At 44.1% G+C, this 24,968-nt stretch overlaps 1 non-coding gene across 1 annotated transcript; it reads left to right on the top strand.

Annotated features, from left to right (window-relative positions):
• Nucleotides 1-359: 359 nt before the first annotated feature.
• On the top strand, nucleotides 360-432 carry Trnat-ggu (transfer RNA threonine (anticodon GGU)). The gene has a single exon. It is a non-coding gene; the product is annotated as a tRNA-Thr (tRNA).
• The last annotated feature ends 24,536 nt before the right edge of the window (nucleotides 433-24,968 follow it).

The raw sequence follows: 24,968 nt of genomic DNA on the forward strand, positions 1-24,968 counted from the left end.
TGTTTTACCCACAAAATGGTTCATTAACAGCAGAAATGCCTCATAGACAACAGGTTCTAACAGAATATACACATTTTGAACAAGAGAGAACTGATGTTCTGAGGCTGGAACAACATAGAAAGGACAAACACATGCAAAGCCTCAAATTGCCTAAGAAATTAACGATGAAACATGACAGTCACTGAAAAGGTTAGCCAGCTGTAGGACTTGAACCCACATGTTCTGGATTACCAGTCCGGGGCTCTACCAATTGAGCTAGGCTAACACGCCTTCTCTCTCTATGAATGTGTGTATGAGTGAGCAAAAATGTAAGAGTGAAAGGAGGATGAGTGAGAGAGAGTGGCTGGTTGAGAAGGCGTGTTAGCTTAGCTCAATTGGTAGAGCCCTGGACTGGTAATCCAGAAGATGTGGGTTCGAGTCCTACAGCTGGCTAACCTTTTCAGTGACTTTCATCTTTCATCATACACACTTTATTAATTTTAAAGACACATTTGTGGCTGATATTTACATGAACACGTTTGTGGCTGATTCTAGCGGAAGTGCTGTAGCAGGGTGGTCTGCACGAGGTTTTGTCTGTACGTTAAGAAATTTTCAGTATTCCCCAACACTTCAACAACAAGCCAGTTCGCAAGTCGTTTCTTTCATGAATGGGCTGCATACAGGGACGTTCATTGCAGATAAAAGTGGCAGATAAAAGTCGTCAGTTCTTGGCTTTCTTTTGCCAGCCGAACATGGTGAAAACCGGATGTTGCATCTAGCTTGGAAAACACTTTAGCTTCTAATTGTCCTAGCACCTGGTCTACGGTTGGTAATATGTGACGTTCCCGCAAGTCCGACTGGTTGAGTTTCGTGAGGTCTACACAAATCCGATATTTTCCCGATGGCTTCGAATCTGCTACCATGCCCGCATACCACGGGGTTGGGTCATTCACACGCCGAATAACGCCTTCTTCCAGCCTGTCTAATTCTTCTTTAACTGTTTTCTGCAATGGGATGGGTACTCTTCTAGGCACAGAAAGGGAGAAGGGGACCGCGTTCGGTTTGAGCCGTATTGTATACTCCTCGTGTAGCGTGACAAGGCCCTCAAATAACTTACTTTTCACCGCCGACAAACCTTCGACGAACTTGACCACGCCGAGGGCTTCTATTTTTTTTTTTTATGACCGGAAGTCCCAAAAGTGGCGACAGTGAAGACAGGACGTACACCCTCTGCTGCGCTGTCTTATCCTTCCAGGTAAGCGTCGCCGGAAAGGAGCCACGCCTGACCGCCGGGGCCCGTAAGGCTGGGTCTTCTACATCTTCTGGGTCCAAGAGCTCAGACACCCACGGGAGGTCCTCTGGTACTACCGTAACTTCCGCTTCCGAGTCTATCTTAAACCGGACCCAGTGTCCGTTAACTGCTAGTTTAGTGAACCTTGCTCTGTCCGTACGGTCCTCCACCTCTTCTAAATGGAGCGTATCCAACGTTGCGTTCTTAGCCTTCTTCCTAGCCCAGCACACTTCGCGAAAATGCCCCATCTTTTTACAATAATGGCATACCGCTCTCCTCGCAGGGCAGTCCAGCCGTCGATGTTGTCCACGTCCGCAATATTGGCATGACCCTTCTCGCTTCCTCTCTCCCGGGAACCTTGCAACGTCTGTAGCATCTATGTTAAACACATTTGGTTCCTCGTGGCGGCTCTGGCCTTGGTTGTCCTTTGCTCGCTTCTCTTTTTCAGAGTCTTCGTACTGACGTGCTTGAGTCAGGGCTTACGCCAGCGTCAGCTTTGGGTTGCGACACAATATAGATCCGACAATGGAGAGTCCCGCACCAGCCGCTCTTGCACCTCAGCTGAGCGATAATTACATTTCTTCACCATGTTACACAGTGCCGTATAAAATTCGTCCACCGTTTCTTCTGCTGCCTGGGCTCTTCTATGAAAGCGAGTGCTCTCATAAACTTCATTGACTGGATGAATAAAATAGTCATCCAAAGTACTCTTCACTTGTTGAAACGTTTTCGGTACTCCCTCTTCTTTACAAGTCGACACAACGATTGTTCTCGCTTTGGGGCCCATGCAGTAGAACTAGTAGAGTAGTAGAAGAACTAGAAAGTAGAGCAGTGTCCGTACCTTGACTTCTTCCTGCGCCTGATATAATCCAGCCGCGAAATATAATCCTCAAAACACTGAATCCACGATGGCCACTCTCCGGTGTTACTGAAGTCGAAAGGCGGCGGCGGGAGAAGGTCCGCGGCGCTGGGGACGCTGAAGCAACTGGCCCTACTGGCAGAAGACATAGCAGCCACCTCCTCGTTGTCAGGCATGCTGTCAGTAGTTGTAGTTACTTCAACCGAAACAGAGCGAGGCACGTAGCGTTTGGGGCCACAACTTCTGACACTATGTTGTGCATTCAGCCAGGCACCACGTTCTGTCTGGACAAAAGCCCCGTACCAGGTCTTTATTGCTCTTAAGTAAGTTTTGACGTGCACGTGTCCTTCATACAATCACGCTCTCTTTGCGATAAAAGATAAGCCGCGATGAAACATCCACGCACAGATAGCAGTACACTACACTGCAACTGACGTAAATATAACTGCAATGCTAAGCAACCACCAGACACTTTCCATTGGTGACAGCGATGCAACCAATGCACGTTGAGGTGAATCGCTAGAGGCCCACGTAACTCGTCAGCAAAACTCTCAAAGCCACGGAGGTACTTGAGTTCCTTGTTGTGAACGGCCGCAGAGCAGAGGACGAATAATTTCGATGAAAAAGTACAGCTAACATGTCATACTTGCCAGCTCAACTGTAGCAAACGGTTCACACGCGAAAAGCTGTTCATTATAGCGTGTTATCCGAACGCCTCCAACCAAGAAAGCGTAATGCTTCAACTTCAGCCCTCAGACGGGCCCCGAGACCTTGTGACCTTCTATGTGCGGCTGGACGGCGACACTCGACAGTCACAGCGGGCTCGCAGCATTACTTGCCATTGCGCAACACCGGTGACGTAACGGGGCACGGAAGTGCCGTCCGTACAATGGACCATTTCCGACAACGCGTATGCGCATGCCCAGCCCTTGAGTCCGCCATTTTTGAACGGAAAAGATCGCCATGAACCCATTTGCGGGCGACTGTCATGTTCATTGTGGGGAGATAATCGGTTTCAAGGTTACGCGGACGTTTGAGGTCTGGTAATGAGTACAATGCGCTTTCACCTCTTTCCGCATTCTTCTTCCAATCTTCTCTTGCTACTTTCCCACGCAACGTACGTGCCAGTTCGTAAAGCGTCACCATTATTGGGGGAAAAGACACGACGTTCGACATTCCGCCGCCAGGGGCGACGCGAATATAGAAAAGGTCCATTACACCATCGACGAGAGAATGTGCGCGGGAGAGGAGGAACGCGAAAGAGACATTTCGAGCGCGCGCTCCTCGCAGAGTGGAGCGATTTCGTCCGGAAAAATTTGTGCCATATCTGTTTCTCGGCGGGAAGAACAGTTTCCAGCGAAAAAAAAGTAGTGTGGGCTACGTCACTTTGACGTAGCCCACAATCAACCATTCAAAATGCGGGCGCCTATACACTGATTTTGTTTTAATTTCGGGTAGTGAAGTCAATTCTAAACATATTTACACTTGTCAAACCCAAGGTAGCCAGATCAAAAGGTACCAAAAGCCCACAATATTCCATTTCATGTGCGCACTGTGTTTTCAGTGCTGTATTGCTCCACGAGGTCACAGCGGTGGTTCTCACAATCGGTTCTCCCCGCACGCTGCTGTTTGTGTCAACGAGGCCCGTCATTCGCTAGGAGTCCGAAATCTCCCCCATCTCCAGTGACTGGAATGCAGCTTTGCTACACGTGCGAGACGTGTGACGTAGGTGCTCTCCCAGTAGGAAGGAGAGACTCACGCGGATTGTGCTCTTTGAATGGCATTGTTTCGTGGTAAAGGCGCTCGCTAGAAGTAAATGAATTTCATAATTGGATATCGTGAGCCACGTTCTTTCATAGAGCATAATAACTGAAGAATATTCTTGGAACTGTTTAATGCCACTTTAACAGTGCAGTATCGATGTCCTCGTACGTGGAGTTCCTAATTTTTCGTCTCTTAGCATTGCACTCACCCGCGACCGCGTCTTTGACAGCTCCTCATTTCTTGACAATGTCGGACACTACCGCTTCTGAAACTTCAAATTTTGTTGGTGATATCCTTGCGCTTCAGTGTTCTGGCGTCCACGTCGTGAAGCAATTGCTGTTTTTCGATTATCGTTAGCACTTTCCTCTTCGACATGCTTGCAGTGCTCTTAGTTTACAAAACTGCCCTGCAGCCGTACACACCACGCACATGTTGTCCAACAAGACAAAGTACAAAATGGTGACGGTGTCTCGGGCGACTGTGTCCCAAGTTCCAGGACGTGAAGGCGCCACCTGACTTTCGTTTTCATGCGGATCGCAAACTTTTCCGAGGAAATTTAGAAATTTTTGTAGATTTTTCTTCACTAGATATGCGGTTTTAGACTACAGGCGTGTTCACTATAAAGGTGTTGAAAATACGTGGGCATCTATGGACACTCAATCGGGACCGCAATCTTTCTTCACTCTTCACTATATGCGGGTTCACTATAGCGAGGTTCTACTGTAATTCTTTTTTCTTCAGTACTCTGGCATGCAGTACAACGAGTGTGTGATAGAATGAACCGCATCAGTAGGTCACAGTCACCATATACACAGTCACAGTCTTTTGATCTCCTACTGTAATGGGCCTTCTACTACCCCAACAACACAAGGCTGTCCTATGGATATCCGATATACGTCTGAAGTTGGATATTGGGATATCCTGGGGATAATGAGTTTCGTCGGGTATATGTACGTTCACATGTTCCAGTGAGAGAAAGGAGGAGTCCTCTGAGACGTCCGAAAGCTATCGATAGGGACGTTTTTTAGCAAACGGTGGAGGAATATTTGATGGACATTTCTCCAGCTAATGCCCCTAATAAAGCAGGCATAATATATTCTTAATTTTAAAGCATACATGCTATATTACTAATGTGAATAATCTAATTAATCTAACGACATTGTTGGACTACATTAAATAAATTGTTAACAGAGTAAATACTACACCCAGAACCTCGCGAAATTCTCCAATGGGAGAGTCCCTCAATTTCTCGGCTCTCATCTTTGTTGTTCGCTTTGTGTCGGTTCGCTGACGTGTTGTGCACACTAGCCAAGTTCGAATAAGTATTCCAAGAACCACCAGTATGCTGGTTCTTTGATGTTTCCGAAAAAGAAAAGGCGCGTTTATAGGGTACAAAAAATGTAGAGGAGGGGGATTATAACAGAGCGAGTGTTTGGGCTGGTTGGTACATGTTTCGATTAAAAAGAATTAAAAAACTCCAGTGCTTTTCTTTTGTTCCCTTGGGAGTGAGAAGGGTGTCTGCTTTGGCTTGCTCGGAAAATAAAAAATCACTTGGTTGCAGTTCAGTGCAGTTCTTGTCGTTTTTATTCCCCGTCCTTGTCCTACTCAGCACTGGGGTTTTTTAATTCTTTGTAATTGAGGGGGACTGTACTCTCACAGCTACCGTCACTTTTTCTTGTCAGTTGTGTTTCGAAATTGATGAAATTCCTGATTCTAGCTTCAGTCACAACATGTTGTCTCTCAATTCTTAAGTGTCCATCCACATTAACGGTGCAAAAAATTCTAGTTTCACTGTGACATCAAATGCTTGAATCTCACAGACAAAAGAAAAGATGTCAGGGGCAAGCAGCGCAGAACACTGGATGTCTGTCGGACGTCCATGAGGGCTCCTTTCTCCACTTGGACCTGTGAGCGTACATAAATGTCAGATGAAACTCGTTATACCCAGGATATTCCAACATCCAACTTCAGACGTACATCACATATACACGCCATCGGACTGTCGCATGTTGTCGGAGCATAGATCACAAAGTGTGTCCGTTTCTGGACTCTCTGAGGATATCATTCCCGCGCTTTATTTTCTTCATCCACGCTGGATATGAGAGGGATGTTCATCAGACGGACGAATCCGGCCACGGACATTAGGACATTAATCGTACACCCAGTGGATATTCGGTGTTGTTGGGGTAGAGGTCACTCAAAAAGATGTGGTCATCTGGAATGTATTGTGTGCAACATTGACTGTGTTGCACCATAACCAACTGTTGCAGACCGTAGTGTATCACGCAGCACACAGCCTGTTCATTTCTGTCGGCGAAGCCCAGGGTTGAGGCCACGGTTTGATAAACTTCCCAGAAGGCCTGGTCCTCTGGAGCACTCCATTATCGGCTGTCTTGACATACAAAGAGGGGCTCCACCCCCCTTATGTAATCCTGGTAATCATGGACTCAGACTCTAGGGCATTAGGGAAAATAACCATTTGTGGAGGGTTTGCACCAGTGCATTTCTATTGTTGCTGCTTTCTTTTTGACTTCTAGTTGAGTGAACTGTGATTTTAGTACGGACAGTAGCTGACAGATTTTCCGGACGTGAAGGGGACCAGAAAAAAGTCCTCAGTAATACAGCAGTCCGAAAAACCCAACAATCACTAAATTCAACATTATTTCACCACAGCAGCACCAAGGAAGTCTACAGGGTGTGAGAAGCTTTCCATTTTCCGACACATTTCAAAACGTTATTAAAAATTGTACATAACAACAATCACAATGGAAATTGGCACAGTGCTGTAGCTATGGCAAGTCTTATTTGAGCTCATCCTCAATGTTCTACCGTCAATATGCCAAGAGCTACAAGCGGCAGAAAATCTGAGCCCATGCATTTTCAATGGCCTGTACCGATGTCCTTAGGCTCAGCCCTTCTTCGTTTCATGCTGAATCGGGTGTTGGAGCACCTCTTCCAAAACGGAAACTGATACTACTATATTAAAGGAGCATGGAAAGGAAATTTGAATGGCTGAAAACCGTTTTTAATTTGTCAGGCAGTGTGTAAAAGTCATTCTCGTAAAATATTTCAGCTGAACTCTGTTTTGTTACAGCGCAATTCGATTTATAAAAACGCTTCCGTGAAGGGAGGCTCGCGCGCTCCAGCCACAAGCCCCTCCCCATTGACTGTGACGTCAAACGTTAAACGTGCTCTCATTCGCTACGGAAAATTCGTCTGCTTCGGACACGGCATGCTCCTTGTTGACAGCGGTTCATTATGTTCTGATGGTTTGAGGCATAAAACAGAGGTGCAAACGAACAATAAGACATTACGCTTATAATGGTAACGCGATCGTGTGTCTTATAGTCATTGTTTTTGTTTGTTGTATACATCTCCAACTAACGAAAAGTGCCAGCGTCTCACATGAGGCGATACGCAGGGTGGCGGTTCGTGCTGTTCGCGAAGCGGTGCAACATGACGCGGCTCACCTCGAATTCGTTCCTGCAAAACAAGACAAACAAAGTGAGTTCTTTCTGTTTGCAACTTCTTGAACTAGTTCAACGATCGCAACTTCCACTCGCACTGCACTGCACCTGCACGTCCCCATACGCTGTGCAAGTGCGTCTCTGCGCATGAGAGGAGGCAGTGAGAGGGAAGAGGGAGGTTGCCGCCGTAGCCAATGGGGCTTCCCGAGCGGAGTAACCGGGAGAGGAGGTATGCGCAGAACGTTCGGTTACTTGCAGAGCGTATTCCCTTTTGGAGGAGTGCTGACCTCAATCCACACGCGAGTTCCCGATTTCGTTGCACTGCGTGTCTTCGCCGTGCAACCGAAAAGAATCGAAGAAAGTTCACTGGCGGCAGACTGATCAGATGACCAATGTTTCCGACGCCATGTTCTGTAAAAAAAAGAAAAAGAGGAAAGAAAGGCAGCCGTTTCTGACATGCGTCTCTCGGCAGAACAACGCGCGCGAAAGGAGCCCGCCGTCACCTTGACAATAATTGTCGGTGTCAGATCACAGCCGAGGTCACTTGCGAGCCCTAGGAGTGGACGCAACGTACAACGTCACATCGTGACGGAGGTGCCCGTCATTTCTCACGTGTCTTTCACAAGAGTAGGAGCACCGATCTCTATGTAGAAAGGCTGGATCGCGCATGGGAGAGGGGCTCGTGGGGGAGAGGCGTGCCTTCGGGCTGTGTGTGCCCATAGAAAACAATGGGAGGCAACAGAGATTGTGAGTATTTATTGCGCTGCAAGCATTGGTCGTTTGTCATCACACAATTTTGTAAGGTGCCAGTATACTGATGTATCCTAACAGTGTTTCACAGGTGTCCTGCCGTTCGATTCTTAATTACGTTATGTTTTGCATTCCGAAACTAGACCGTCACTGCAGTGCAGCGCTGGGGATTGTACTACAGCATGTTTCCCAGCCAATATTTCAATAAGAAACGACTTGAGGTTAACAACAACCATGTATATAATATCCCGTACTGCGTCCTGGACAAAAATTGTTCCATAAAGAACGGTCCGGGAAAAGATATACTCGCACGGCAGAAAGAGATCGTTCTGTAGAATCACAGCCGTTGTTTTAGCCGTGTATGCGTTTAGTATGATTGATATCAAGCATCGCCTTAGAAAGAGTCCTTTAGTAAACGACAGCGGTGCTTTGTCTCGCAAATATGGACACACCGAAGCAGCCCAAATAATTACTTCACGCAATTAGATCACACTCGTTAGGACAGTTAATCAGGTAGTGATGTAAGCTTAATCAATTAAGTTACTTAGAAAGTGGTAACACCTCCTTGAGACACAGGACTTATCTCTTTCTGAAGTACAGCCCTTCTATGTTTGTTTGCTTCTTCCTTTATTTGTTCTGATTATTTGCAGGCGCAGTTGTGCCAAACTGAATGTCCTTCTCCAGCACTCACATGCTTTTGTTGAATACAACTGCAGCGTGAAAAAAGCTGCTTGGGGACGGGGTCCTGCTATCCAGTGCTGACTTTGTCATGCTTATTATGTGGAGCATGTTCCAAAAAATGCAGCTCCACGTATGGTCTTCAAATTGCAACAGGACTATTTGGAGCTTGAAACAGTTGTGATTTTGTCATTTTGGCCCTCGTGTACCCAGTCTGTGAAATACAAACGAAAAAGTCTAACACGATATGCTTTTGTAATGAAGATCACTGATGATGAGTAAAGAGAATATACGAGTTCAAGTTTATTCAATATTTTATATCATTCATTATACTATTCAACATTTTATGTCAAGTTTATACAACATCAAGTTTATTCAAGTTCATGATTTATTTCTTGCACTTATGCGTTTCAGGATACAATGAACGTGCAGGGAGGTCGCAAAAGACTACATTTATTGTTTTGTGACCTTGCTACAATGGCAATATATATTTTAGGAATGACAGTGGTCAGGTACGCTCTCTCAATTTTAGGTTGGAATGAGCAATGAATAGCAACTTCCCTCCTGATATTTTCTCATATATGCTAAATTTTAAATTTAATGTGATCGAATATGTGATAATATAATAATAATAATATATAATATAATATGTGATAAATGAATGTGATCAACAGTAGATGTAAACAACATGAGTAGCCAGAAAAGTGCATTCTCAATAAATAATTTTCTTCTTATAGCGTATATGTGCATGCCTATTAACTGAAACAATTATCACAGTTCCCTGACAAGTTTTAATTTCTGAGAGTGTACTGTAGAGGCTGCTTAGATCTACAACAGTTCATACAAGGTATTATATACTGTGAATGCCTTTAAAAGTCCCATGTGACACATATGCCTTTACTTTCTGGAGGTGCTGTGGTAGTCAACGTTTGTGGGCATTACGCAGGTTCTGCACCCATTTATTGAGTATGTCGAGGCAGCTGTGAAGTAACCTGCATTGATGATGGTTATTCCAATTTTTATGGTGCATCGACAACAAAGGAAATAATACATCAGAACATTGGTTTGGGTGCAACAATTTAAAAATGAATATGTTGTTCCTTCCTGTAAAGTGGATGAGGAGCGTGATACTTACCTGTACACCCAGCCGTATCACACTGCACAGATTATTCACTGGGTAGCCCTCATGACGAAACCTGTATTGATAGACCACTTTTGCCTTAAAAACTGCTACAAATAGCACGACACGCTAAAAATTATTACTATCGTAACAAGCTGACGATACAGCTCAGACACAAAGGCGTTATTCAAGTCGCGCCACACCACCGTTACGTAGGATTCTTTGTCACGAATCAAACCAAGGCACAAAACAATACCAATACATGAAAAAAGGTGACAATCGTGGTCTCATTATGACGTAATACCGAACTTGTGCGCGAAGGTAATTCAAAGAAATGAATGTGGCACTTGCTTCCGCAGAGAACACCGTGTACCATTCTAGCAATGCATGCAAAAAAGCGCTCGAGTGCTCGCACATATATTGATGGCAACACTACCTGTGTAGTGTAACATGTTCTTTCAAGCATATTATGCACTCAAACTGTATCTGCCGCCGGGTAAAATGCAAGTGTGCTCGATTGAACGTCGGAAGAGCGATCAAGCAACCTGCATCCAGTGCTCGTTTTGGGCAAAAAAACAATTCATAATGGTCAACTAAATATACAGAATGGACGCCTATTTATTCCTTGATGAAGAGTGACTCACCTGTATAAATTTAGGCCCTGTAACCTTGCCAGTACGGTTGGTACGACCGTAATTGCAAGAAGTTGCCATGATCGCTGCGGCGACTGTTGTGGGTACAGTAAGATGGCGGCCGGTTTCTTCACGCTCGCGCTTCCTATCCGCGATCCAGTAGGAGAGAGCTCTCCGCTCTCGTGAGAATCAATCGACTGCTGCGCGCGATATTTTTCTGCTACGCTCATATTTCTTGCGTGAAAACGTTATTTAATGATCGGACATTCCACCAGGATCAAAAACTATTTTTTTTTTCTCGGTCTTAGACTGCTCCTTTAATAAAATGGTAATAAATATGTTGCCTTGGAGTTTTAATGCTCAGTAAAAAACATAATGCACCATTACAGCTCGAGCACAATGAAGCGATACATAGAAAATTTGCAATGTCGCTTGTCCTCATTAGCAGACGACACTGTCGTTTGCTTTGTACATTTATCTGCGTGTTACGATTTCGAACCATTACATCTGCTTCTGCCGTTATTTTTCATATTATTATTTCTTTGTTGTCCATTACAACATTTGAAGAGTGCGCAAGGAGGCTCAAATTGTGCATTTGGCTGAACGGAGATCACGTTGAAGTGGGATGGAGCTCAATGCAATCTTAGTATTTCCTTAAATCACTGTTGCGAACAGACTGACCTGCGGGCACTGGACCCCACGACCGATCAGTTTCGGGTTTGGTTGCAGTGCACCAACACCCGACGCAGCATGAAACGGAGAGGGCCTAAGCCTAACGATGGCGGTATAGCAGGGGTGTTGAACTCGCTCAAAAAAGCGTGACCACAAGGGAGCTGCCATCCGTTGGTCATGGAAGGCGTTGCCTTCCGTTGGCTGCTCCATTCTGCTAAACTTGACGTGCTCGTTTTCCTAAATTCGTCACTTGCTATCTAAATTCGGCGTATTATGTGGGTATCTCACATGTATTTGTTGAACAAATAAGCAGTGAATATTTCCCCCCTACATCACTTGCCTGTGTGCTGTCGTTCGTTCCTCACTTTATTATCACGAAACTCGACAGACCAGAGCATATGGTTTCGTTTTTGCCATTTCTGGTTCCCGTTGGTTCACAGAGCAGCATGAAGATGACGGTTTATTGTGTGTATTCATCTTTGGATTGTTGTTGTCTCCGGAAATACATGCCTACATTTGTTACGATGGGTAACGATTTATTGATTTCGCTCGTAAAGCATACAAACGCCGCTTCAACACGTCATAGGCGGTAAACATCTTCATCTGTGTTGGTGGAAAGCAAAGGGTTGGCGGTGTCCCAAGTAATCTCATAAATAAAATGCGATTCACGTTTGATATGACGTTTACCTTGTGATTCCGATAACACTACTCAATTCTGCACGTATCCTGAAGGTTCGTACGTACTCAACGCAATTACACGGCTTGCCTCGCTTCCTACGCTGGACGCCGTTCCCTCCATCGGCTCGTTTCTCCGTTTGTTATCCCACGTGACTGCACAGGGTGGGCAACAAACGGAGCAGCTCCGCTGTAGTTAGGGGGCAGAAATTCGTCCACTAACACTGATGACCAACGGATGGCTGCGCCCGAGCGGTCACGCTCGGGGATACACACAGAAAAATAACCGTTCTTCAAGAGTTCTTCATCGTGCTAGAACCTTTCTCTGAACTTTTCCTATCTTCGAGAACGAAAGAATGGCTAAGGATATCCTGGCGTCCTACTTCTGAAGAACGTTTCCGCAGTGAAAAATACGGACAAGCTGAAGAACTTTAAAAAGTCATTTCTCGAACGGTTATTTTTCTGTGTGTAGGAGAATCCCATTGACGGCGCGCCAAGTACGTTCTCTAGAGTCTTCCTATATTAACTCTATGCGGTATAGGCCATTGAAAACGCATGGGCCCGGATTTTCTGAAGCTTGTAGCTAGTGTCATATTGACGGTAGAACACTGACGGTCAGCTCAAATAAAACTTTTGACAGAACTACAGCACTGTGCTAATTTGCATTGTGATCATTAATCGTTGCAATCAATTTCTAATAACGTTTTGAAATGTTTCCGGAAATCTTCTCACGCCACGTATAACTATGCCCTGTCGAGTATGGCACCGGCATATCATAATGTCCACTTGCATTTGCGTGAACGTCATAGGTTCGTCGCACAACACATTCACCATGCCTGCAGTTGAAGGTTGTGGGCAGTGGACAGTCAAGGCGATCGTGTGCAGAGCAGGGTGTCGGAGCGAATCGAAAACCGGAAACGAAAACCGAAAAAAAACCCCGCTATTTTGGTGCGAACCGGAACCGAATCGAAACCGTATACGTTTTTTGAAACCGAAAAATTTATTTAACGGTTTTCGGTCCAAGCAAAAACTTCGCCGGTTTGTACTACGAGTAGGTGAATGAAACTGTCGTCGTGTGTTCTGAAGTCATGTCATGGATACTTTACGAGGGTTACGGTTACGGTGCAATGTATGTCGGTATACTATGACCCTTAGGCTCTTAGGCTGTAACGTTTTATCGTTCGCGCACATAGACTTAGAGGTACATGTGACCAGTTGTGACTCTCTAGCAAAGTGCCGTAGCGTTCGTTTTAATTTCATCTGCCCAAACTCTCTTCAACTAAACAGCGACCCAAGGGGGCTGCGAAACGGGGGGGGGGGGGGGATATAGGTTTATTGCAAAACAAAACAAAAAAAAAAAAACACGAAAGAGGGGAAAGGTTAGCCTGGCTCCAGAAGCGGCGAAACGGCTTCTCTATCGGTAATGTCGCGCAACTTGTCCCTTGTTTGAGAGCAGCGAAGTTGAATACATTTACGTATCCGCGAGGCAAGCGCGTGCGAAGTGGCGCCTCTTGTGGACAGGACACGAAGAAAAGAAAACGAAGCCGTCGAGCGCGTTTGTGAATGAAGGTGTTCCTCGATTTGCGTCGTACTCGTGCGGTAGTGCTTGCTGGCGAGGAAGCAGCAACAGACATTCGGATGGGACACGATCACACCAATCCAGCAAGAAAGTACTTTACGTACGGCATCACGACAAACAAATCCGTCTGTATCATGCGCTTCAAGGAAGGAGAAAGCCTATTTGAACAGACAGTCACCTACAGGAACCAGGAGCATATCAATTTCTCAGCTGCCTATTAATATTAAATACCATGTATGCGGAATAAACGGGTTTACATTTTGCAACATTTGTTTTTCTGGGAATGAATATGCCCACCAGAAGCGGAACCGGTTAAAACCGGTATCAACCGTTATTTTTTTGCTCCGGAGCAGAACCGGTACCGGACCGTTTATGATAGAACCGGAACGAACACCAGAACGAAAAACGTTTCGGTTCGACACCCTGGTGCAGAGTCTGACGCACTTTCTGGCTGCACAATTTACCGAACAGACGTGCCCACGGCGTTGAAAGCTTACAGCAACAGCGTGAACAGACAGAAACTCGGGGAGTGTCCCAGTTAAGTGCCGGTGCCGAAAGCCACGTCCGTGGTGCCGCTGTTATGTCTCCTAGAGGCGCGTGACTGAACGCGCCGCATACTCCGCACGCCCACGGTGTTGAATCTTTGCTCGTGGTTTGGAGAGAGGCCGCTAGGCGCAAGTAGTACTATTAGGGTGAGAGACTCAAACAATGAGAACCTCAGACATTGCCACCAGGGCAGCGACACCGTCGTTCGCGTATTTTTCCCCGCGCGGCGCGTGTGCGGAGTGTTGTCCGCGCGCTTATCGGCGGGGGGAGGGCTGCGTGCGCGTTTTCCCTCTCACATTTTTCACCCTGGGTCAACTTCATTCGCAATTTTTTTCAGGTGGGGCGCGAGTGATTTACATGCAAGTATGTACACGCGGGTGAGGGGCTGTCCGAGTGCATACCAGCGAGCCGGAGGGCTGCGCGTGCCCTTATCGTGCTGTATTTTTCTCCTGGGCCGACTTCTTTGGCGATTTTTCCGCCTGGGCCCAGTTCGTTCGCAATTTTTTCAGGCGGCGCGTGAGTGGTTTACATGCACACTGTCATCCCAGCCAGGCGATGATACCGTCACACCTAGGCCGACTTCTTTGGCAATATTTCCGCCCGGGGCTGACTTCTTTCATATTTTCAGGCGGTGCGGGAGGCGGTTTACACGCAAGTAGGGTCATGCACACTGACAACACCTGGGCCGAATTCATTCACATTTTTTCAGTCTTTGCCAACTTCATTTGTAATTTTTTACGATACAACAGTGGCGCGGTGGTCGGTTTACGTACAAGTAGGAACATGCACACTGACAACCCCACCATGCGATGGTGGCATCACACCTGGGCCGACTTCACTCACGATTTTCGCCTTGGGCCGACTTCATTCGTAATTTTTTTCCGATGCAACAGCTGCGAGGTGGACGTTTTACATGCAAAGGATAGCCATACACAAATGTACAAGATTAAATATATTAAAGTCAATAGTGGCAGGAATTATGGTATGATTCTGTGCGAAGAAGAAAAACCCAACCAAAAACATCAAACGGAAGAAACACAATACACATAAAGAATACGGGAAGCTAAGTTGGGAGAAAAACTAAAAAAGAGAAAGAAAGCAGAAGAAACGCAATGCACATAATAAAGAATATGGGAAGCTAATTTGAATATTCCAACACGACACAATTAATTTCTTATTATGTGGATAGCACATATGCAAGGAAATAACGAGGAACACGATCAACAGGTAATAGAGAGCCAAACCCATGCATCATCCAAACAAGAGGTACGTACAGGAAAATAATTCAAAAACAATCTAGCAAAACGAGAAACATGACGATTTTAATACAGTGACTAGCACAGAGCTAGCGCTGAATAGCAGAGAAACACTTTGAACGGCGCATCATCGACACGTAAACAATAGAATACATGCAAGGAATTAATGAGAAACACGATCAACATGCACGGACTGTGCATCTGTGCTGCTTTGGTTAAGTTTGCAAAAGGGATATTTACTTATTATAATTAGGTATCTTCCATTGTGTTTATGCATAGTGCTCATTGTATGGTGGTTAAACATTTCTCATGACAATTGTGTGACTCGATTCTCCCAAAATCTTATTGGAACTGTGTGCCGCATGTTATGATGATTAGAATTGTAGACTCCACCTGCGCATCGTGCTTTGTCCGTCACTTGCATGGCGTCATTTTATAATAGATTCCTTTCAATATAATATTGTCAACTGTTCAACCGTTTGGGAAAATATATACACTGCGCAATTTAATTCATAAAATAAGCTTTCGCAAAATATTAGTGATCCTCTTTGTAAACAAGGATTGATGTAACATGCCTCTATATTTTTTAAATTAGCGATTCATCTGCATTTCTTTCTTTCAGATGTCTGTGTTGTATAGAGTGTGGTCGTGTAAAATCTCTTTGTTTGCCAGCGCTGATTCCATGCGAAGATCCTTGTACATAGTGTGAAATAAATGTCTCCTTAGCAATCTTCAATCTAATCATAAGCTGTTTTCGTTGCGATGTGTAGAATACATTACAATGATGACAAAGGATACAATTATTATTTCAATTATACACTTGTTTATTTAGATAAATTACAGTTCTATTCCAAACTCTGAAGTTTTCGTTTGTGGTCTTGATTGATGTATTGAAGACATCAAGTAGTTTATTCTGATTATTGGGCGCTTGAATCCAGCGTTGATTAACGCGGGTGATATGTTGTCGCCGTGTTTGTATTGCTTCAACAACTTGCACTTTGTCGCGATGAACTTGCATAGTCTCTTATTGATGTTTCCTTTCTTTGTATGAAGATTCTTCAATGGCGTACAAGAGAGTATTAGATGAAAATCGTCCGGTGGTCCACCGCAATTGATATGTTTGTTGAGTTTCAATAAGTGATGATACATCAGACCTTGCACGACAATATTGCACTTCTATTCATTCGACATCATTTACTGGTAGAATAAAATAAATGTGTAGAGGCTCTAGGGTGGAATATATCACGTGATAAGATTTTTATGTACATTCCATTTCAACCGTTAGGTGTAATTTCAACAAATCCGTAATGAATCGTGCGATATAGACTGCTTGTATGTGATAATTTGATCTGATTGCTTTCTTGATTAATGCAATGCCCATTGCAATGATTACAATTACGTTTGTTCTAGTGTATTTCAATTCTTCGTTAGCAAGCCTCAAAAACTCCACCATCAATCCCAGTGGTCATTCCGATGTTGACGTGCAAATATTTTTATAACTATTGTAGATTTGGCATACAAGTTCTCGCATCTTGAATTCCATATTTGCACCATATCTCCGAATACGACCATGTCTTCGTGAATACGAATACGACCAAAATTCGTGAAGGAACGCCATTTTTTTCTTTATTTTGTTCATTGCGCTTCTTAGAAGACGCGTCTTTCTTTCACCCCCAATGTGAGAGGGAGAAAGAGTACACTATCGCCTCTCGCGTCCTGGAAAAAGATTAAAAGGAAACAGAAAATGCAACCCAAGATAAGACCAGTTCCGATAGAGTCACCGGATACATTTGTTTTTGTTTTGTTTCCGCAAGTTAAAGCTCATCTTCGACGCATGAGGCGGCACTGTGCTCCTTCCCACTCTTCCGTTGGGGATGAAGGAAATACGCGTCTCCGAAGATGCGCAATGAACAAAATAAAGCAAAAAAAAGGCGTTCCTTCACTAATTTTTTGCGGGCGATCTATCGAACGGATTTTTGTTCTGAAAACGGCTACGATATCAGGTGACCGAAAGGAACAGATGTTCTCATTGGGACAACTTTGTAGCTTTTATAATTAAAAACTTAATTAATGAAAGTTAATTAAGACATTGCCTTTGGACTTTGCTAATGCCCTGCTAGGGAGTGCCCTTCAGCATATGCTATATTGCAATGATTTCATCTTGGGAAAAAAGTGTTATACATATTTTTAAAAAATATGTTCACAGTTAGCGTGGACATATGTGTGTGTGTGTGTGGTGTGGTGGAGTACAGTCACCTGTCGATGTCATGGAGTTATGAGGACTGGGGCGAGGTAAGTGAGGGATGCACCCTCGAGATCCATTTTGCGCTTTCTTTCCATGCTCTCGCGTAGTATTTATAACATTACAGGGAATGGGGTAATCAAAATATAAAAACAAAAAGTGAAAAGTCACTCAAATGTCATCGCACAACAGGAATAGCCATTACCCGAATTCAATAGCGGACGATAAATTCGTTTCCGTTTCTGTTTCCGGTAATGGAGGACCGTGGTATGCGTTTCCATTTCCGTTATCGTTACCATCTTCAATTTCGGTAATATACCGTTTCTGTTTCCGCTACCATTACCGTTACCCTTCCCTGCTGATTACCTCTCTACACGCTACTGCAAATTATGACATCTGATGAAGTTCATATTCACGGGTTAGCACTTAACCTAGGACTTTATGGCTTCAGAGCATTTGTCAGGAATACTCGCTAAAGTTTTGACAAAAAGGCAAGACACAGATACTAAACAGTGAAATGCAAAGTGATACAAATTAAATTGGCAATGTACTTGATGAGTACTTGATGTACTTTGCCTAGTACTTTGTACTTTACTTGAAGTACTTTGCCTAGTACTTTGTACTTTACTTGAAGTACATTTGGAATTGGGTACTTTGTACTGTACTTGAAGTACTAATGACGCCAGGTACTTGGTACTTTACTTTAAGTATAATTTTGAGGTACTTTGCCCATCACTTGGGAGCTCAGCTTCCCTGTCCTACTTTTTTTTTTGTTAGTGGGCTCTGAATGAAAAAGACGTTTCCTGTGATGTATCGCCCTGCTTGGTCAGAAAGTGTTTCCCTAAATTAACTACTGCTTTGAGTTTGCTTCAGATGATCGCTCGATTGATATTAATAAAAATATTCTACTAGTTGGGAAAGTATTTTTAGGTTGTGTGCGTTGATTTTCGTTGTAGCAAACTTTTACATTAATTTGCATTTCAGATGAGTTGTTTGCGGCTCCTGCGTGTAGAAATTACTATTGCAAAGTTATCATAAAATGATGTAATTAAATTTTATTCTCATTTCAAATGAGTATTGTTTCTATCATTGAAATTTGACTTCTCTTTTTTGCTTCAGATATTCACTCGATTGATATTTTGTGAGTTGAGAACAATGTATGCATAATAGTTGTGTCAGATCTGAAATATAACATTAAATGCGGCGTTTCTCGTTTTGGTTGAGTACTGTCTGCGCCGATAATATTTCTCTAAAACCAATTTGCACTGACATAAAAGTCTATTCTTAGATTTTTTGCGTGCTATTGTTTGTTGATAGAATTCTTATGTGTTCTTGAGAATCGAATAATTCCAATGTCTATTTGCGATCAATAAAAAATTTCGCCTCTGTACACCGATCCTAAGAATATTTCCTTTTGGAGGAAAGAATGTGAAAAAGAGAGGGTTTCCCCACTCCATAGATTGACAAGGATGTGCGGATTCTTCGCTTTGGGCTGTATAGAGGGAGAGAGTGACCCCGACGGGCTCCAGTCTGGTTGTACTGTGTAAAGCTTAGCTGTGCTGCGTGTTTGGATACCTCTGTCAAGGTAATGTTTATAGTGCCCGAGTAGGATGAAAATTCTATATTGTTAGGTCGCAAGGTTGATTTTATGATAGTTCAAAAGATATATTATTTCCATTTCAATTTATTAATGTTTCATAGTTTGTTTCGCGTTTGTGTGTTGTTTACATGTTGGCAGATGCATCGTTCAAAGCGTTTCTCTGCTATTCATCCGTGCATGTTTATCGTTTTAGATTGTTTTTCAATTATTTTCTTTTGTGTACCTCTTGTTTGCGTGTTGGATTTTGGCTCTATTAGCTGTTGATTGTATTTCAATAATATTTTCCTGTCTGTTGTTTGCGTGTGGATGGTGTGCTGTTCAAATTGTTTCTCTGCTATTCCTCCGTGCATGCTTCTCGTTTTGATAGATTGTTTTTCAATTATTTGCTTTTGTGTACCTCTTGTTTGCTTTGGTGCATTTGTTTGGTTCTGTATTAGCTGTTGATTGTATTTGTCATTGTTTTATTGCATGTATCTATCGTTTACGTGTGGAAGGTGTGCCGTTCAAAGTGTTTCTCTGCTATTCAGTGCTAGCTCCGTGCATGTTTCTCGTTTTGTTAGATTCTTTTTCAATTATTTTCCTGCATGTTGTTTACACTTTGGCTAGATGCGCCGTTGAGAGTGTTTCTCTGCTATTCAGTGTTAAGTGCGTGCGTGTTTCTCGTTTTGATAGGTGGTTCTTCAACTATTTATCCTTTGTGTACCTCTTGTTTACGTGTTGGATTTTATCTCTCTATTAGCTGTTGATCTTGTTTCAATAATATTTTCCTGTCTGTTGTTTACACGTTGACAGATGCGCCATTTAGAGTGTTTCTCTGCTATTCATCCGTGCATGTTTATCGTTTTGATAGATTCTTTTTCAATTAGTAATCCTTTGTGTACCTCTTGTTTACGTGATGGGTTTTGGTTCTCTATTAGCTGTTGATCGTTTTGTTTCTCATTATTTCCGTATGTCTATGCTGTTTACTTAATAAGAAATTGATTAATTGTGTAATGTTGGAATAATAAACTTATCTTCCCTATTGCGCTCGAAAATGTTCATAACTGTCACAAAACAGGTGTATGCCTCCCGTCTTCAACAAATCAGGGCAGATATTATTAGAGCTGGTTGTTGGCTAGGAGCGTGCTATGCGGTGAAGTTCATTTTTTAATATATTTTCTGTGTTGGGTTCATAAAATAAAGTAAGGTTTGTAGTGTCTCTTAGAATGAAAATTGTACGGGGTTCGACTAGATTAAGGCGGAATCAACCCAATGTATTCTCTATGGGCATTGCTTTGGGAAGTTCATCTCGAAAACTACTGCAGTAATGGAGCAGTACGCCGAGCTGGTAATACATGGGCAAATTCTGCACGTCCTGACATATTTTTTATCTGAATACAGCAAATAGGCGAATTTAGACGATTTTTTGTTTCTGTGAATGCGAATACATGGAGTCCTATGGGAGCAGCAGAAATTACTTCCTCAGACCTTTCAGCGACGAAATAAACGCCTGAAAAATATGTCAGGACGTGCATCTGTGTCCCCTGATGACAGTACAAGCTAAGTTGCAACGTTAACATTCGTATTATTCAAGATGAACGGGACAAATGTGTGGACATCTGTCGTCTGCTAGCATAGGCTGCATTGTGCTGCCCCCAGTGGGCTTCCGCTCCGGGAGAGGGGATACATCGAAATGGGAGGTGCGAGAGCGAGAGGGAAGGCAAACGGCTACGTGCACTGCGTGAGGTTGTTGTTTCAACCTGCCTTGGCGACGGGCCAGAACGGCGCGTGTCTTATCATGGTGAATGACTTTGCCTGCTCTATCCGGCGTCAGCGTCGTGCATGGATATTCCTCACGCATGGCCTGTTATTGCGACCTCGGCTGCAATCAGTAGGACATAAATTGGCGTAATCGTGGCGTAATGCACGATACAAATAGGTGTTGAAGAGAAGGTACGACTTGTACTTTCTGTGTGTCAGTTGCGTGATGTTTTCGGGAGTGCGCTTGTTTTATTACAGTGGTTCACGACCCAGTGTATGCTTCAGCCCAAATATGGAGCGATATATTTTTCAGTATTCATACCTGAATCTGGCATGGTCAAGATGTGCTGACATGTCATGCAACCAACACAAGTCGATGTGTGGGTGATGAGGTGTCGAGGATGTAACTAAGCGGCCGCTACGGGAAGGATCGCCGTGAAATGTGGCTTGAGAACGAGAAGACGTGCCTTGATTTTGAACAAGTGTGTCGGAAAGACGCGTGAATTGTGTACCATTATTATTGTGTAGCATTCCACTCATGAGGACTTTTCGAACGCCGTGTGCGGCTGTGGTATATACAACAGCAGGTTCTGTTCGTCATAAATCAGACCATCTGTTTATGGAATTTTATCGTGCATGTGCTTCTCTTCGTTCCTAAGTCCATTTCTATGTATTCTGGGTCATTCCTAAGTGTCGGTGCGATCTGTACTAGTTGTCAGAGGACAAAATTAAAGCCAATCAAATGGACTGTTCATCTGCATAGACAAGTGTTATTCATTTCTGCTTAGTTGCACCACGTACACACAGGTGAGCGCAAATAACATGCATGCGGGTGACCGTAAGCACAAGAGGTACAAAAAAATCCAGCTAAAGTTGTTGACACTGGGCATATAAGACGACGGTTGATCTTGCTTGCGCCTTGCTCGTTATGGATGTCCGTTGAGTTTTTCCGGGTCTAGCTACAGGATTTGTGTGAGACCAACCACACGGCTTCATCCACAGTTATTCGCGTGCTTGCACCGATGGTGCAGCACATCATATTTTCGGCCGTGAACTTATGTTGAATTGTGCGATTATGATACGTGAAATAACAGACGCAGGCAAGTCATGGGGATATTCCTGCCGTCACCCTATCTCCATGGTGTGATTTGCACAACATTTCGATTGGGGGATGGGTGAGGGCGGATATATTTATTGCAAAAAGAATGAAAGGGAAGCGCCAGCCACGCACAGTCCGATTGCTCCCGCAATGCGCTCACCAACAGGAGCGTATAAAGTTGTGCATGCATTAGATTGCATTGCATGCAGGCTGAGTCAGACGTGTACAAGGTACTCGAAAATGTATTTAAGTAAATACAATAAATACTAACGTTAGATTGTAATTAAGGTAGAGTATAAGAAGATAGAGTAAAATACTTCAAATGGTATTTGAAATACAATTAAGATACTATTTATCCTTGAACGCAAAACGTCACTGGTCAATGCGGCAAGTCGCTGCTATGTGACATGAATCACCTAAACCCCGCGCAATAGGCTAGCCGCCGCTGTGTGATAGAACTCGTTTAAAGACAAGTCCCAAAAAGATGACAAAGAGGTACCACATAACTCCACTAAGTATATGTGACCAAAACAAAGCAAACTTCTAGCAGGTCCCTGCCCGGCGAGGTCAGAATTCGGCGTCACCGCGTCAGGGCACACATAATTGAACCCTCACCCGCCAAGGATTAGTACACACAGGGCAAGATCTCTAAATGGAGGCTTCCAGGAAGGGCCAATGTCCGGGTCAAGCCCTAGGGACTCGGGAAATTTCCACTGAACAAGCAAGATAATGAAAGACGAGACACAGAAAGTTTGAGAGGGAGACCCAAAATATGTAATTGGGTTATTGAGTACAAAATACCATGAAATCCATTTTAAATAGCGTACAAATACACAAAACAAAACGTATCAAGTAGAGTGCCAAAATACCGCTAATTGTATTTAAAAGACAGTATTTTAAGTACAGTACACCAAATACGTATAGGTCTAGACTGACTGTATACACACACGATATCTACACTCGCTGCACGCGAATAACATTATTATGCAGCTTGCCAGGATGATGAAGTTGCCACAGAATTAAAAAAGTTCGTCCAGTTCGCTTATGTCCACTGCTTTATCCCGTAGTTCCATGTGTCTCGTGACTCGTGGATCAACTAGCTCAGGAATCATATATCCTACGTAAAAGTTCTTAATGTTAGGCAATATTTTTTGCCAGAACGCAAGGTTCCTCTCGATGGTTACAACTTGCAGGTCCGTCGGCGACCACACTGCGAGTTTGCAATAGCTCCTCTTCGCAATGTTTAGCTGAACTTGTATTTGATAGAAGTACTTGTGTGATTCTGGAAGATATAAGCTGCCGTCTTTCGATATTTTTACGCCGATGGAATGGTTGCGAGCGGTTTCTGCGATGGTCATGTAATTCTGTGCTGTTGCAGGGCATTTTATTTCGAGGATTCCGTCGTTGTCGATAAGGCGGTCAGGAGTGGTGCATACGTAAGGTATATCAGGGTCGACGAAAAGGCCACATTTTTTCACTTCAACGTTCGGGTATCTGGCTTGGAATGCTGATGCTGCGTCTTCCTCGTGGTCGATGCCGTACTGACAATCTTTGCTGCGGAACGACTTGGGATACATTATGGCCTTCACTAAAGAAGAGTGCTTGAATGTTTTTTTATGTGGGCGACATATACTATGTATTGAGGTTGATGGTATTCTCATCTTTCTTTGTGAGTGCCATAGATCAGACTTGTTCTGTTCAAGTGTAGACTTCTGCAGACTGTCAGCTTCCTGGCTGGTCATCTGTATGCCACGCACAAAGTCTTTGGCTTTCTTAATTAAAAATGTCCTGTCCAGATCTGGCTTTTGAGATTGTCCTCCATAGTCCTTGTCCCCAACGGTGCTTGCGAATTTGGGTGTTCTCGATATTGGAGCCCTGTCGAACCGCAACGCTCTTTTGCATTTTCGTTCGTTGCGCTTTTGTCTTGATGTTATTAGTTTCTTCAGAGCGGGTGATGGACTTTTCGCGACGAACTTGCGCAGATAGAAGTCGTGCCATCTCGCACCTCTCATGTTGTATGCAAGAGCTGCGACGCGACATCTGTTACCGTAACTTTTACCCTTTGCATAGTCAACGCGTTTACCACCGACTGTACGCGCCACCATGCTCATGTAGGTCTCAGCGGCATTACTTGTTGCGTCGACGAGCAGCATATCGGATCTGTCTGCGAATACGTCTACTGCTTTCTGGATTTCAGTCATCATGTTGGATCTCAGAAGAAGATTGCCCTTTTCCGTTCTGCTTTCAAGTTCCACAGCATCGCCTCTCTTGACGGAGCAGTGCTCGCTTGGACAGCCGCTGTGGATACCAAATACGTGGTATGTATGGGCCGTTCTTCAGTTGATGGCGCAGGCTACTGACCGCAGCAGGCGATACTGCAGTGTTCTCTTGTGCATGCCGTCTTATTGTGGATCTGGCAAGACCTTTTAGGGCTTTGATGTTAGCAGTAGACAATAGCTTCCTGGCGTCTTTGCCTTCAGCTGTGGCGAATGTTTTAGTACCCTTTGCTAGGTTATACAGCCGTTTGGTATAGTTTTTTACCATGTGATTGACGCATTCTACCTTTCTCACTGAACGGCCGTAAGGAACCTGTTCCTGGACTGCAACGAAAACACTGCTATCTCCGTCTCCAATCAATGTAGTGTACCTAAGGCCATACATTTCTTCGCTTTCTTTGAATCCCTGGACAATAATGTCTCGCTCCATGGACGTTGAAGACGATTTCCAGTTGCAAGAACACGAGTGGGGTAGAGGCTCCTTATGCTCCGACTCAGCACGTCGACAAGTTGTGCAGAACTTGTTGCGTACTCCGATGTAGAGAATCTTGCGCGTGTAACGACCGACAATGACAGCCACCCCGCTATTCGCATTGTACCCATGGCCGAAGGATCGCTTGCTCCATCCTCCATCTACAATGACTGGGATGTTCCAAAAGCCGTCGGGATCGCGACACTTTTTCCGTTGTTTGGCAAGCTCAACTTCTTCGGCCGCGGCTCTCTTCATGGAGTCTAATGTCGCT

The sequence above is a fragment of the Ornithodoros turicata genome, chromosome 5, assembly GCF_037126465.1.
Source record: "Ornithodoros turicata isolate Travis chromosome 5, ASM3712646v1, whole genome shotgun sequence".
Taxonomy (NCBI): domain Eukaryota; kingdom Metazoa; phylum Arthropoda; class Arachnida; order Ixodida; family Argasidae; genus Ornithodoros; species Ornithodoros turicata.